This window comes from Ceratosolen solmsi, unplaced genomic scaffold (assembly GCF_000503995.2).
Source record: "Ceratosolen solmsi marchali unplaced genomic scaffold, CerSol_1.0 scaffold14, whole genome shotgun sequence".
Taxonomy (NCBI): domain Eukaryota; kingdom Metazoa; phylum Arthropoda; class Insecta; order Hymenoptera; family Agaonidae; genus Ceratosolen; species Ceratosolen solmsi.
In genome coordinates, this window is record NW_011948420.1 from 3,339,954 (window position 1) to 3,350,878 (window position 10,925).

Consider the following 10,925-nt stretch of genomic DNA (forward strand, 5'->3'; position numbering starts at 1 on the left):
AGATAAGAATGCTCACAAAATACGAGAAAATTTTCAATTTTCATATTTTAGAAGCCTATTCGAACAATGTAACGTTGCAATGTGGTATTTAATACTGAAAGGAAAACCTTTAAAAGATAATTTTAATAAATTGAATTAATTATTCAATTTTAATTTTAAGTAATTTTAGTAAATCATGAATAATTGCTTTCCTATTGCCATTATATTATCTTGTATCAAAACACATCTACTTTAGTACACCGTAATATGCTATATGAAATTAAAAAATATATATTATTTACAAAAATAATCATCTAGAATATTCTTCAATCATAATTATGAATAAGATAAATTTATCTTTCCCACTGATTCAATCCTACTTCAATATTTCATCAGGATGTCAATTTTTCATTTTTTATTATGAAACAACGTGAATAAATATTCATATTTGTCGCGTCCATTCTCATTTCCTACGAATATTAATGCATTCGTGTACTCGTAATAACCATACTCTTGTTATTATAATTTATAACATAAATAAAGCTTATAAAAGAAAAAAAGAACGTCTTTTCACCGTATCCCACTTAAAATTTAACTACATTTCGCGTAGCCAGCTTTTTATAAGCAAGTGGATCAACTTGTTTTGGAAACATTTTTGTATTTTTTTATTTTTTTGTTCCACACAAATATGAGACATATTGTTACTCTTAATAATAATTAAATCCATTGCTTTTTACTTTTTGTTGCACGTCATAATAAAAGAGCGGCATATGAGCGGCGATATACTTCATTAACTTGTGTGTAAAGAGAAAAAGAATGTATTCTCACCTTCGGTCGACGTATTTTAATTGATTGCCCTTCGTACGGTCGTAGGTAGGTTACATGGATAACCTGCAAGCTTGCACGAGTCATACTTACTAGACGATGGTCGATCTCTCGGCCATTAGCCACAAGTAAACAGAACGATAATTTACCCAGGACGGAGTCGCTCTTATAGTACCCCATTTCTCTTTCTTTATTCTTTTTTTCCCCCCTCTAGGGCGTTACATGGGATCTGCAGGAACTTATCTGATGCTATTTTATTAAACTTTCGATTTTTAAAAGAAAATTTCTCCCCTTTGATAAAATATTAATTAAATACTGCTGAAATGGGATAAGTAAAAAAAATTGATTTTACAAATCTAAACATATAAGTTCAGACTTTCATTAACAGATATTGACTAACAGTGCTCAAATTTTTATTTTTAATTGGTTATGCAATTTTTAATTTACAGTGAACCCTCACTTACTCAGTTCTAGTATTATGATTTATGTATAATATTATAATTAATATTTACGTTATTAATATTAATATTTATAATAAGTACTTATTATAATAATAAAAAAAAAAAACATATGAATAAGAAAAAACTAAAATAAATTATTTCTTATAATTCTAATAGTTCATTTACCACTATACAATACTAATGGACATACTGTATACATTGATAATTATGCTTCAATAAGTTATTTAGATTTTTCAATTTATATTCAATTAAAATTTAAAAATTTTGAAACGGCATTTTTCACTAGCTTATTTATTTTACGTAAAAGTAACGATATAGCAAAATAATATAAAACATTATCTATATATTATTATCAATAATGTTTTATTTATCTTTTTATTTATTTTTTTTTTTTTTTTTTTAATCGTATTTACATACTCAATATAAACATATAAATATATATGTAACATATATATATATATATATATATATATATAACAGAAAAGTGTTAAACAAGTATGAATAAACAAGTATGAACAAATAAATATAAATATTTATATGCAAAGTACAGAATTATCAAAAATTATGAAAATATGCTATTATTCTAAAATATACACTATTATTATAATGTTGATTTTGATAAATAAGTTCTGAGACGTCGTCGGTATTTAGATACCCTCGATATTTTTCATTATATAAATTTCTAATATTAGAAGAGATGGCTTACAAAGCTCACACTAGTAGTAGAAGGGCAAATCGTTAAACGTAATAATCAAAACTTATGGTGGCACACGTGTCGCGAATTTCGGGGGTATAGGAAAGTCCGAGCAGCAAGGGAGGAGGGTAAGAGAGAGGTTTCGGCACGTGTTAGTGCAAATCCCCTGGTGAGCCAATCACTGTGTACTCAGGGATGCAAGACACGAAAATAAGGTGCTAATAATACAATTTACGATTTTTTGCTGTTATGTCCTAAATCAGTGAGCATTTGTAGTTAAGAAAAATCTGTGATTAAATACGATTGTTGCTTAGCCAAGTATAACGTTTATAAATAATAATTCGAAAGTTAGCGGTAATCTATATTACAATATTAATAATCTGAACATAATGAAGCAGATATTTTTTTTATAAACAATATAGTGTAAGATTGTCGCAAGATTTATAATTGCTTATAGGCATAAATATTTTAATAAATTTACAGCTCGTGTTTCCTCATTTTCAATATTAATGACCAAATAGTAAAGTAAATAGTAAATAAGTCTAAAATCAATTATCGATCAACTAAGTTGTAAAAAAATAAAAACGTCTCCATTATGCAAATCTATTTAAATCAACACTATATCAATAATCTTAAACAACAAGCTATAAAATTATATGTAGTCTCATTATTATCGGTGCAACTAATTCTTACGTAATGTCGTTATCAATTTCCATAGCATGACCCGAGAGAACAAAAGAAGTGGCGATTTAACGACGTTTATCGATGGGATAGCGAGTCCGCACGTACGCTAACAGGAGGAATACAAAGTAACGCCGACGACGGGACGAGAAGCGTCCAATGAAATAGACGAGGTCGGCGCGTGCATTTCTACAACTCATACGTAAATCATTGTTGATTCCCGGCACTTCTCACCCGACAATTAGCTCTCCTACTCGACTTAACGTTGCATCAGACTCCGAGGCATGTGCCAGAAGCTTTCCGTGAAAGAAAAGAAGACGCGGTCTGCATGATTCCAAGTTAACAAGGTCGTCCCCGTATTCGAAGCTCCCACATCGATTGTAACACACCGACCTAACGTAACGTCCGCTGTCTACATCATTTCCGTTCTTCTAATCTATCATCGAATATGCATCAGACAACTTGATGCTTATCGATAATTATATCTGTTATTGGTCTCGCTTGGCAGAAATATTTATCGCATCTTATGACAAACTGGCCAGTCTTTAAAGTTCTTGTGGCATAATGTTGATTCCACGATTAGGAAATATAACAAGTAAAAGTTCGCCACGATATATTTTTTTTTTTTAATAAACGTATTATTGTTGGTCAAAATATTTTAAATGTCGTTAAATTAATCTTCTAATATCAAGTAACTTTTCATATAAACTTGTGTCTAGACTTGCGCAAGTGTATGTTACACATTCAATATATTGAAGACATTTTAGCTATTTAAATAATCAATTCTCAATTACTGTTCACTGTTATAGGATACAGTGAAAAGGATATTTAATTTACAATAAGACTTCTTTCGTTTTGATAGGAATTGTCGATTTAATGAACATAGACATTAATATCGCACAAATCTATTATTACTTTACATTTTATATTAATAATAATATTATTAATATCATCTAAACTATGATTATTTTGAAAAATCAAATATATAATTTTATGATAAGAAATTTTTGAAATTTCGATGATAATATAATATGTATTAAGAATTAAGATTCATACAATTTTTTGCCAATAAGTTTCTGTATCTAATTACCGAAATCTTAGCAAATACATTATTATTCTTTTTTAAGATTTCCATTTCTTTCTCTTCATTGATTCCGTTATTTCTTTTACCAGCATCTTTCTTAAATTGTATTTATTCCTCTATTTTCTTTGTTTTTATCATACTCTATATTCTATATTCTCTATATTCTCTTGTTTGCGCGCATTAGCACACAAGCTTACTCAAGAAGAAAGAGTGAGATAGAGATATAGATAGATAGATAGAGATACAGAGAGAGAGAGAGAGAGAGAGAGAGAGAATCAGCAGGTATCCCGTCGTCCAGTTTAATTTGAATGTAACAGCGTTCCGTTCGGTCGCAACCCGATATCATCTCTGTAACTGCTCGATAGAAAGAATTAAAGACAGAAGAAAACTTGTCTCCGCGCTTGCCACCCCTCGCGCAAAACGACAGAGAGAGAGAGAGAGAGAGAGAGAGTGAGAGAGAGAGAGAGAGAGACCGAGACGAAGGAGGGAAGAAAGAGCTCGGGAAACGCGCGCGGACTCTGGGACAAAGGGAATATTATTATTGGACAGCTAAGCCGTGAAGGGCATCTTGTTGCACTCCCTTTGAAGTTGTCGCAGCGATCTCCGGCTCTCGCTCCTATGCCTTAGCATCATCACTGCAAAACATTCGTCGACGATCGACTAGCGGAGCCTTGTGCTCCTGCTCTTTTAATGTTTTTTGCATGTAGCATTACTTGGTACCGGTCATCCGTTTGCATTGCGCCACGGGCTACGCGCGTCAGAATTGCCGATTGTTTCGCGTATCGGCGCGCTACTCGCCACATTATAAGATTATTCAACGTGGATTTTTGCTTATTTAAAAAAAAAGAAGAAAAAAGGCTATATTCCTTGTTTGTAAACGAATTTTCAGATATTATTGATCGGGGATCGATATTATTAATTGGCAAAATTAGAAGTGTCGCTTACTTTATGCACGGTACGTCGACGTGATTTGGTACATATTCTCAGTACGCTTTCAATTAATAAATATTTTTCAACGTGGGATTTGTTCGTTTCTTTTGTTTTTTTTTCCAAGCACGCGCTTTAAAATTCAATAAAAACAAATATTACAGTTTGTTTAATAATGACACGAGGCGGACTGCTTTGACCAACTTTTTTAATTGAAGAAATAATTTATCCATATTCGATTTAACGACAGTTGCAATAATTTTTCAAGCCATATTATAATACCAATTTGTATACAACAACCAGACTGAAACTGAATTATTGGCATGCTAATACTGTATTCTCGGAATGTAATTTACGATTTGAAAAATAAGAAAGAATTACCAAAATGATTCAACTTCTACTTCTGTGCACATCGTAGGTGAGCTTGAAAAATGGCAAGGCATTATGCGCGCGTTACTTTTTTGTGTTAAAAAGTGTCGACCCTCTCATTTCCCCTAATCGTTGTATTTAAAATCTTAAAAAGCGTTTGTCAAAAAACAAAAGGTAATAAAAATCGGTTTTAAGTGCGAAAGCGCTTTCACCTTGTTTTCTCGCACTCGTGGAATTTCACATCTTCCGACAGTCCGACCGACCTGGGTCAAAGTATTTTTTGCACGCTCATTCGCAATACTGAAATCGCACAAGGACTCAAGTTGGTTGTTAAATCATCTCGAGCATACTTGGCTCCGAGGCCACGAGTCGGCTTTACAGCTTTCCCGTGCATACATGAGTAATGCCGCTAAATTCTGCGTTTAGTAACTGATCCGCGTTTAATTAAATTTATATTCACTGACTTTAATTTTCTCTTTTTGATTTTATTACAAGCTAAGTATATGCAATTTCCTGAGCTATTATAAATACATAAATTAATATATAATAGATAATTTTGACATTTAAAGAAAGCCATAGCTTAGATGGGACACAAAAAACGAAGAAATATACTTAAAGGTCAAATATGTAAAGGTTCCTTAAAATATGACTTAGAGTCCCGAACCAACATAAATAATATCGAGCATTCATATTGCTGCTATCTCACTCTCTCTTCCTCTCTCTCTCTCTCTCTCTCTCTCTCTCTCTCTCTTAAACGTAGACATTTATAAATAACGATTTTATCCGCATCTTACTTCATATTTTTAATATTATTTAATCAACGAATCATTGATCTATATTATTATTTTGAATTATAAAGTATGGCAGATATGGTAAATGATTATTGAATGAAAATCTATAAAAGACATAATTTGATCATTTATGAGCTTTAAGCATTACTATACAAATTTCAATAAAAGTACAATTTTTATATTATAAGGTTTTATAAAAATAACAGTAGTTAATGGAAATTTCATTATTCAATAAAGTTATAAATCGCTATTGCAATAATAAGTTGAGTCGTGTAAGATAATATAAACAAGGCTATTCTAAAAATTCGATTAACACAATAAAATATTATTTATAATTCTATTTTAGTAATAAATAAAGATATAAAAATATTGTCGCATATAAGCCTCCTCATTGATACTTTATATTATCCTTTAAGAATGTTACATATGATTTAATTAGTCTCTTGCAATTGGAATCTTAGTGTTATATGACACTTAGTTATAGCATTCTATATTTAGATGCAGTATAGTATAGCTGATGTCGAAAATAAAAAATAGAGAAATTAAATACTTATTACAATTATGGCAATATAGGTATAAAAACAGTAGAATTATATAATTATAAATATATCTATTGTAATAGCTGCTCGTGTTCAATCAAAGTATTGTCAAAATTATATTAAATAAATTTTAATCAGCAATTTCGATCATTCGGTTAAATTATCTTATCATACCGTCACTCACATAATTGAAAACTATAAATGCATCATAATTTTGTTTCAATAGGAAATTAAAATTTGATAATTTATTCAAATTGCTTGCAGTAATTAATACTTGCTTGTTATGTACTATATAAGTGATACTGAATTCAGAGCAATTTCACGATTAGTCCGATTGTAAACGTAGAAATTGGGAGAAGCCACTGTCATCCGGATTTGAGCCAAGTGGCATCATCAGTGAGTACAGTTTATAAAATCAGTATGCATTCGTTGACGATGCAAGCTTTTCCAGCCGATATCCGAAAATTTAAAATGTTATATATATATATATATATATATATATATATATATATATATCAATTTAACAGTATAGTAATATGCTTGGAGAATTTCTTGTTTATAAAGTTAAAAGCACTATAAATATGGAGAATATTCTATTATTTTAGGAATCTCGGGAGATCTTAAACATTCCTTTATTCGTAAGAATTCTTCGTCCATCATTCAAAATCTAATTATCTTTTAGATCATCTATATAATACTACGAATGAAGCAAAGCAACACAACCGCGCGAATATTTAATTCAACTCATAAATTTCAATTAGATTATAAATGGCAAGCATTGTTCGTTAGGCTTGAAAATTTGAGCCACTAATGTCAATGGTTGCATTTCATAAGTGACAAAATAGAATTTCATATAAATTACAAAAAGTTCCTAAAGTGTTGAAAAAACGTGCTATTCGGTACGATTAATTATTCCATGCTTCTTAAGCGTTACATCGCGACGACTATTAAGCCAGACGCATGAACGCGGAAAGGAGAGTAAGAGCTACGAGTTATAATTTCCGTGTAGTATAAAATTATAATTCGTGACAAAACATCAACACCTCGGCTGGCGTCCACACCCAAGCGTCAGGGTGCGGACATGCATTCCCAAGCGGAATTTACGGATCGATCGGCCGGGACTCGTCGCCGTTGAGGTCGCACGCCGATGCCGAGATACCGAATGCGAGACGCGCGACCCTTTTTTCCACGACAATGGCGCATGAGGCGAATTCCTGCTCCGGCAAGGACGGCCCCGTCACCGGCGCCCCAGGAAGTCGCGGCTCTCGCCAAATAGCGCCACTAACCTATGCGGTCAGGTGAACGAGCCCGGTGCTAATGCGCATGCGCCGAGGCACGCGTGGTCGTACTGCGCGATTCGATTATCTTGACGCTGAGTTGCTTCGTCTCCTTTTTCTCCTCTCTAAAGCCGCGCTCAACGGGGCCTCCAAGCAATGTCCATTTGTCCCTTTCTATTTGCGATTAGTTCTGCGTAAAGCCATGACGTTTATTGCTGGTTTTAGATACACATGGACGTTGACACGCATTTTAGATGTAGCTTTTGCTGATACGAGGAAAACTGCGATTTACATACGTAATTCCTTTCAATCCATGTGAATCGTTTCTTTCGCACAACAGCACTTGATTCGGTAAATATTTCAAATACTTAATTTGATGTTTAATACTTTACCAATGATAATGCAAAATCTTAAAACTTTTAAGCAATTTAATTAACAACCATTTCTACATTTAATACTTAAAATTTTTATCGAAAATCGGCAATCATCAAAACGAATTATATTCTTTAATATATCTTTAACATTCAATGTATTATTAAAGCTTTATATTAAACTCATTTTCTTTTGTTGATACGTAACGTAAAAAGTAATATGAAGCAATCAAATAGATTTTTATATAATATAGATGATTCTTGACAGTCGATAAATGGCCCAGTCGAATAGAAACTTTCGTTTTCCTATTATTTTTATGTTATTTATTTTTGTTTTTTATAAAAATAGTTTGTAAAGGAGTTGTGTATTCGCGCAGGCACCATAATTACGATGTCTGTTAGACTGGATCTTTGCGGTAAACGACGATATCAAAGACGCTCCGTTCGACGGAAAATGCGTTCGGAATATTTCACATGTACTCCATCATAGAATAAAATAAAAGAAAATATTCAAGCGAGCAGATTTAAATTGACTTCTTTGTCCGTTTGTTCTTTTACAATTTTAACCATTTTAAATATCATTTCATTTTACTATTTGTGTATTCTCATTCGTTCCAATAAAAGTATTCATAAATCTTTGATCTTTTCCATAACTATTTCTTATTATATTTTTTTGTATACCTTTCCTTAGCAAATTGAACTATCTTTGTTATTTTCAATATTCAATTATGTGTGATAGAATAAAATAATTCTGATAATAAATAATAATTATAAAGAATTTATAATTATTATTTTAACCATATAATCTTTATTAATCGTGTATATTTTTGAACTGAAACTATTTCAATATGAATCTATTATTTAAATTAATTAAATTTATTGTTTAATATTTAATTTTCTGGTTAACTTTATTTAATTAAATGTAAAATAAATATATACATATATAATGAAATTCATTAATTAATTAAATTTAATTAATAATAAAATATATATAAATCATTAACTGTTTTTATTAACTGTTGTTATTTGCTTTAATTTTACAATCAAAGAAATAAAGTAATTCTATATTTTAATAATATAGTATAGATTATAATTTTTTATATTATTGATATTAAATTTCAATATTATTGATATATTCATTTAAATGCGTACATGTACTTGTAAAATTGGATAAATGTAGTATTTGATCTTATCAACTACTATATAAAATCTTACCTAGAAGGCAAAACGATTCGAGAATTTGTACTCCCCATACAAATAACATTGTCATATAATTTTCAGATATGAATGATTGGTTAAGATAAGGTCAGAATAAAGGGAAGATGTTTGAACAAGCGATCTAATAATCAGTAGTATAAAATACTTGTACGTGGACTTCTATATCCAGATAAATTTATCTGTATGCGCTTGTATGTGTATTATAGGAATCTTTTGCAGCTGTAAATGCAAGTGTAATTGGAGAATTAAAGGCTAATGAGCTTGAGATGTAGAACGAATGACCCTTGTCGAAGTTGCAAAAATTCAAAACTAAACAGGCAACTCAGCCATCGAAACGGAATTTGTCCTGCTGTACTAAAATTTTTTATGTAAAAATAATAATAATTTTAATACTAATGGCGATGATGATTATGATGATAATAATGAATACGATGCTGATGATACTACTGCTTCTGATTACCATAATGGTGATGCCGATAATGATGATGATTGTAATGATGATGATGGTAATTCTAATGCTGATGATGACTATGATGATGATAATGATGATAATAATTATATATGAAAATAAAGAATGCCCCTGACATTTTATCAATCTGTTTTAACCTCACGACGGGTGTCTATTCGCGATAAATATCTTGCTGGATCTGCGGTCCGTTGGTTCTCGCGGCCCTTGAGATCGACGCTGTATATTAATCGCCGATACGTATCTCACCTTCTTCTTCTCTCATTCTCTCTCTCTCTCTCTCTCTCTCTCTCTCTCTCTCTCTCTCTCTCTCTATCTCTCGATGGGACATCTTTCACAGTTGTGTCTCTATCGTGCGTGAGGTCTATACTGACGCGCCACAATATATTTGTCCAAATGTGAGAATATTATTAAGTCCAACAAGTGATATTAAAAGGAAGGGGGAATAACCAATCGAAGGATCCTCTTGACAAATAATTCATGCCGTGAGAGATGGGTGTATAGCCTAGTGACGAACGAACCTACGTATATTATACCGGTTCCAGTTGACAATGAACTTGCTCCAGTGATTTGAAAATATTTTCGATTTTTGTTTCAATTCCTTTTCCTTTGTTCGGCTTAACATCACTCATTTTTTATTTAGAGTCGAAGTCGAGTGTGACAAAGTTTAGATAGTATCTCGTAGAAGAAAAATTGACCCGTGAAGTTGTGAGCTATTGCGACTATGACATATCTAAACAAAGATCTATCATTTATTAAAAGGCTATTCATAATTTGAAGATCGCGTGTAATGACCGACTGAAACGCCAATTTTCATTTGTTGAAAGATAATGTGTGGGAAATCATTTTTTATAATGAATAAAATATTCTGTAATATCAAACTTTTGAAATTAAATTATTTTTAATCGCCACAGATTTTATAATTAATTATTGTCTAGAATTAGTTTTCCATTTTAAATTGATTATTTAAACGTTATAACGGAGCAATGTGCTACATAATATTTAACAAATATATTACTCCTGTCACGCTGTGATAATCTAATTATATCTTAATTACAATTATTGTTACAAGTAATTATTGTTAATGACAAAGTCTTTATAAACGTTCAAATATTAAAATCTTATCATATTAGCTAATTCTGTAATTTTTTTAGGTATCCTTGTATTTAGAATTTTCCTTATCTACGGCTATCGATGTGAAGGGGTGCGAGGTTAATAGTGTTGTACATAAATTGACGAATTG